Raw genomic sequence first — 6,222 nt, forward strand, 5'->3', positions numbered from 1 at the left:
CTAAAAACTCTCAATAAACTAGGTATTGTTGGAATGTATCTCAAAATATTAACAGTTATCTATGACAGACCCACAGCCAATATCATACTGAGTGGGCAAAATCTGGAAGCATTCTCTTTGAAAACTGGCACAAGACAAGGATGCCCTCTCTCACCACTCCTATTTAACATAGCATTGGAAGTTCTGGACAGATAAATCAGGCAAGAAAAAGAAATAAAGGGTATTCAATTAGGGAAAGAGGAAGTCAAATTGTCTCTATTTGCAGATGACATGATTGTATATTTAGAAGACCCCATCATCTCAGCCCAAAATCTCCTTAAGATAATAATCAACTTCAGCAAAGTCTCAGGATACAAAATCAATCTGCAAAAATCACAAGCATTCCTATACATCAATAACAGACAAACAGAGAGCCAAATCATGAGTGAACTCCCATTTACAATTGCTACAAAGAGGATAAAATGCCTAAGAATATAACTAACAAAGGATGTGAAGCACCGCTTCAAGGAGAACTACAAACCACTGCTCAAGGAAATAAGAAGACACAAACTGATGGGAAAATCACTGCATGCTCATAGTTAGAAAGAATCAATATTGTGAAAATGGCCACACTGCCCAAAGTAATTTATAGATTTAATGCTATCTCCATCAAGCTACCATTGACCTTCTTCACAGAATTGGAAAAAACCATGTTAAACTTTATATGGAACCAAAAAAGAGCCCACATAGCGAAGACAATCCTAAGCAAAAATAACAAAGCTGGAGGCATCACGCTACCTGACTTCAAACTATACTACAAGGCTACAGTAATCGAAATAGCATGGGCCTGGTACCAAAACAGAGATATAGACCAATGGAACAGAACAGAGGCCTCGGAAGTAACGCCACATACCTACAACAATTTGATCTTTGACAAACCTGACAAAAACCAGCAATGGGGAAAGGATTCCCTGTTTGATAAATGGTGCTGGGAAAACTGGCTAGCCATGTGCAGAAAGCTGAAACTGGACCCCTTCCCCACACCTTATACAAAAATTAACTCTAGATGGATTAAAGATTTAAACATAAGACCTAACACCATAAAAACCCTAGAAGAAAACCTAGGCAATACCATTCAGGACATAGGCATAGGCAAGGACTTCATGACTAAAACACCAAAAGCAATGGCAACAAAAGCCAAAATAGACAAATGGGATCTAATTAAACTTAAGAGCTTCTGCACAGGAAAAGAAACAATCATTAGAGTGAACCAGCAACCAACAGAATGGGAAAAAAATTTTGCAAGCTACCCATCTGACAAAGGGCTGATATCCAGAATCTACAAAGAACTGAAACGAATTTACAAGAAAGAAAAACAAACAATCCCATCAAAAAGTGGGGGAAGGGTATGAACAGGCATTTTTCAAAAGAAGACATTTATGTGGCCAAGAAACATATGAAAAACTGCTCATCATCATTGGTTATTAGAGAAATGCAAATCAAAACCACATTAAGATACCCTCTCACACCAGTTAGAATGGCAATCATTAAAAAATCTGGAGACAACACATGCTGGAGAGGATGTGGAGAAATAGGAACACTTTTACATTGTTGGTGGGAATGTAAATTAGTGCAACCACTGCAAGGCAGTGTGGCAATTCCTCAAGGATCTAGAAATATAAATACCATTTGACCCAGCAATCCCATTACTGCATATATACTCAAAGGATTATAAATCATTCTTTTATAAAGACACATGCACACATATGTTCATTATGGCACTGTTCAACTCAGCAATTCCATTAGTATGTATATACTCAAAAGAATATAAATTACTCTACAAAAAAGACACATGCCCTCATATATTCATCACAGTACTGTTCACAATAGCAAAGACATGCAATAGAGCTAGATGCCCATCAGTGGTGGACTAGTTAAAGCAAATATGGTATATGTACACCATTGACTACTATACAGTCATTAAAAAGAAGAAGAATCATGTTCTCTCCAATGACATGGATGGAGCTAGAGGCAATTTTTTAAATAAATTAACATAGGAACAGAAAACCAAATACCGCATGTTCTCTCTTATAACTGGGTGCTGAACATCGAGTACACACAGGAGAGAACACTAGACCCTGGGTCCTACTTGAGGGTGGAGGGCAGGAGGGTAAAAAACCTACCTATTGGATACTATGCTTACTACCTTGTTGACAAAAAAATCTGTACACCAAACCCCAACCACGTGTAATTTATCCATTTAACAAACCTGCACATGTACCGTCTGATCCTACAATAAAAACTGAGAAAAACAAACAAACAAAAAGAAAGGATTACCTCTTTCACATTTATAAAGCAGAATTTACTTCTGTTATGAACATTGTTAAGAAATCCTGCATATATAAATCTCAACTCGCCAGGTGGTTACCTTTTAAAGTATAAGACATAAGAAGGAGTTCAATAATTTGAAACGTTTGCATTTTAAATTATTAGTCATAAAAGTAAGGGAATAGTTGGTACGCTAAGCAGAAAACTTGTAACAACTAGGGCAAGGATTTTTTACATTCATATGGCATAATGAGCAAAAGAATAAATATCACAGTGACAGGTTATATAAAACAAACATAGCAAAGAGATCAAAAGGCGCAAGTGTGTCCATGAAAGTGTGTGTGTTGGAGGGTATATGAATATTGACAAGGGTAAGAGATTATAAAAATCTAAAGAAAGACCCAGAGGTTCACGATAAGAGGAAATGTTCTAAAGAGAAGCCTATCAGATGAAAAGACTCAAGAAACAGATATTGGATTGGATAATCTTTTGTAGTTCCCTATTATTATCAAGATAAAAGATGACATTTCAACAGATGGCTGTGGGAGAAAAAAGATGTTCAGAATGCCCTCTCTTACCTTGCCCAGATGTAGGTGTGGGTTAGTCCTACATATAGAATGTTAAATCCAGAAGCTATTCACAATAAAGTAGGAAGACAAATAAACACACGGAATCAATTATCCAAAGAAAGTGTGATTTTAGAAAACATCTTCTAGCTGTCTACTACTTTCAGAAATTGAGAGATTGAGGCCTAGGTAGAATAAATAATTTAAAAATGACAAGACGTGCATAACTGGGATGCCACCAATTAGGACTCAATGGTTGATATTCAGCCCACTTTACATTATAGCCTCTTGGAAAATACAGAAATGTTTCTCGATGGCATACATAATAAATTGCACTTGTTTGACTGTCTTTATTTGTAATAAAAAAGAACTGAAGCAGTGGACTGTACACCATGCAGTGGAGAAACTCTAATTGAGAGGTGACTCAAAGAAAGGATAAAACTAAGGCACAAATTGGAAAAACTGAGGAATAGAGATCCGAACGGAGACTAGAAAAAGACGACATTTCAACATAGCATACTGGACCAGCACCCATTCTCCCCATAGCAGAGGTCCAGAAGTTTATCTTTGTTGAGGATGCTGAGGAACCACTTGAGGAAGGCTCCTGTTTTTGTCTTTTCAACATATTAAAGATCTGCCCAAATATCCTACTTTTCTTTTATGATGAAAATCATGTTATCATGTAATTAGAGCCTATTCCTTTGTACACAATGAGGACCATTATTACCACCTCATAGAGGAGCAGAAAACAACTAATTGATTTAATTTCCATCTTTTTTTTTTTTTTTTTTTTTTTTTTTAGGCAGGGTCTCACTTGGTTGCCATGCTGTAGTGCAGTGGCACAGTCACAGCTCACTGCAGCCTTGACCTCCTGGGCTCAAGTGATCCTCCTATCTCAGCCTCCTGAGGAGCTGGGACCACAGGCACATGCCACCATGCCCAGGTAACTTTTGTATTTTTTTTTTAATAGAGCCAGGGTTTTGCTATGTTGCCCAGGCTGGTCTCGAACTCCTGGGCTCAAGTGATCTGCCTGCCTTGGCTTCCCAGAGTGGTGGGATTACAGGCATGAGCCACTTGTCTCAGCCTAACTTCCATCTTAAAGATAGAGAGGAAATGTTCTTTCTCTTCATTTTGAACATATAAAATGTGAAATGTTTTATCCAGCAGCTAATTATCTCAGAATACTTTAAAAGGATGTCACATAAAAACTATTTTTATATGACAATTTATAAAATATTATATTGAAATTACAAAAAAACTAATCAATTCTCAAGTAGCTTAAAAATTTTATTCCTTTTCCATTGGCTTATATTCGTTAAGCCATCTGTATAGATATCATTCAACACAGAGAACTTCCCTGACTATCCTGTCTATAAAAAGCACCCCATCATTTTCTATTTTATTATCCTAATTTTTTTCTTCATGGCACTTTTCATACCAGATATTATATTTTCGTTTGTCTATTTCCCTCAATATACTATAAACTCCATGAGGGCTTGTACCTTCCTTTTGTTTATCATGTATCCCCAACACCCAGAAGAGTATCTGGCATATCTCTATATCAGCAGCAGCAGCAGACCCTGGAAATTTTTAAAAATGCTTATGAGCAGGCCCCATCCCAGACCAACTGACTCAGAATGCTGTCAGTGAAGACCAATAATCTGTATTTTAACATGTCTTCCAGGATAGTCTAATCTATGCTTTTGAAAAACACTGGGAAAAAAATGAAAGAATTAATGTATTTAGGTCTGATTGCTTTCAACGGGCAGATATTTGCATAATGACTTTCCTTTTCTTTAATTCACAGTCAATTAAATTGGAATACCATTCACATCCACCTACAAAAAAAAAGGCTACATATTAATATTTGGATGTATGGTCATGGCCTATCTGGACTATCTGGATAAGATAGGATTTGACATATCTTAGGATAATGGGGGAAGTTACCAATATATTATCTTCACTCATGTAAATCCCCCCATCATCTCCCTGACCCAATATAAAGGGAATGACTTAGTATTATGTTAGAAGATAAGTGGAATTGGGGGATTACTTGCAACTGCTCACAACATTTATATTTTAAACAAATATTTACTCGGTATCTACTATGTACTGTTCTAGGCACTGTTCTAAGAGCCTGTGCTACATCAATGAGCAAAACAAAACAAAATTCCTACTTTCATGAAGTTTACTTCCTAGCAAATCTTGATGAAAACTCACGTCTTTCTCTCCCTGTCTCTTTCTTTCTCTCTCTTTCAGAGTTGAACTAGACTTTGACTCATAACCAATAGCACTGAAGATACTATGAAATCAAGAAGATATTTTAGCATTATGTTTCACAGAGTCTTTTTATAAATTACCTCAAAAGACCCCCAAAATCATGACTAAAATGGAGAACAGACCCTACTGCCTTTACATTGTCTCCTAATACTAGACTTACAGGCTTCTTTAAGAGCCTGTGCCCTAAAGACACACAATCAGACTTAACATCCCACTTGTTATTGTTGCTGGCTGCAGTAATAATAACTAGCATAGTACTTCCTATGTGACAGATACTATTCTCAGTTTTTTACACATAAAAACTCGTTTAATTCTTACAATAACCCAATGAGGCAGGTACTATTATTTTAATCTTCATATTCTATAAATCAGGAAACTGAGGCACAAAGAGGTTACATAACTTGTCCAAGTGTTTACAGATGGTTCGGAATCAGGCTTCAAATTAATACTATCTGTCTCCAAAAATTGTGCCGTTAACCAATGCACTAGTGTTTCTTTGTTGTCAAGGAACATAATTACCTGAGAACTCAATATGAGAGAAATCTTCCTAAAGCACTTGTAACAAACAGTGGCAATTCATGCTTACAATATCAATCAGACTGACTAATTACTCCTGTGAACCACTAAGCAAATAACTAACACTGTCTCCTTTAAATCATTGACTCTGTTATTAAAGACACTAACAGTCTTGGAAGAGTTCCTCACATATTCATTCAATTTATCATTGTTTTCTTTCCACCTTTTTCTTTCTTTCATATTTCTTTTCTCATAAATACACAAACACAAACAACACACGTGTGTAAATTTCTTTTGGTATGTATGCTGTCTTCCTTTTTAGATCTCATTCTCTCCCCAACATTCATTATCAAACTCATACAAATAACTTTTTGGAAATGCTGAAATAAGGCTGTTTCTATAGCAGCAGTTTTCAAATATCTTGAATTTTCCCTCTAATTGATACAGGCTTTTAAGGTCACTCAGAACACTAAATTAACTATACCTGAATATGCTGGTATTTCAAGAGCTGCATTGTTCTCTCTTGCTAATAAAATTCTATTAATGATTTTCA

This window comes from Aotus nancymaae, unplaced genomic scaffold (genome assembly GCF_030222135.1).
Source record: "Aotus nancymaae isolate 86718 unplaced genomic scaffold, 86718_ANA_hifiasm-v0.15.2.pri h1tg000004l, whole genome shotgun sequence".
Classification (NCBI taxonomy): Eukaryota; Metazoa; Chordata; class Mammalia; order Primates; family Aotidae; genus Aotus; species Aotus nancymaae.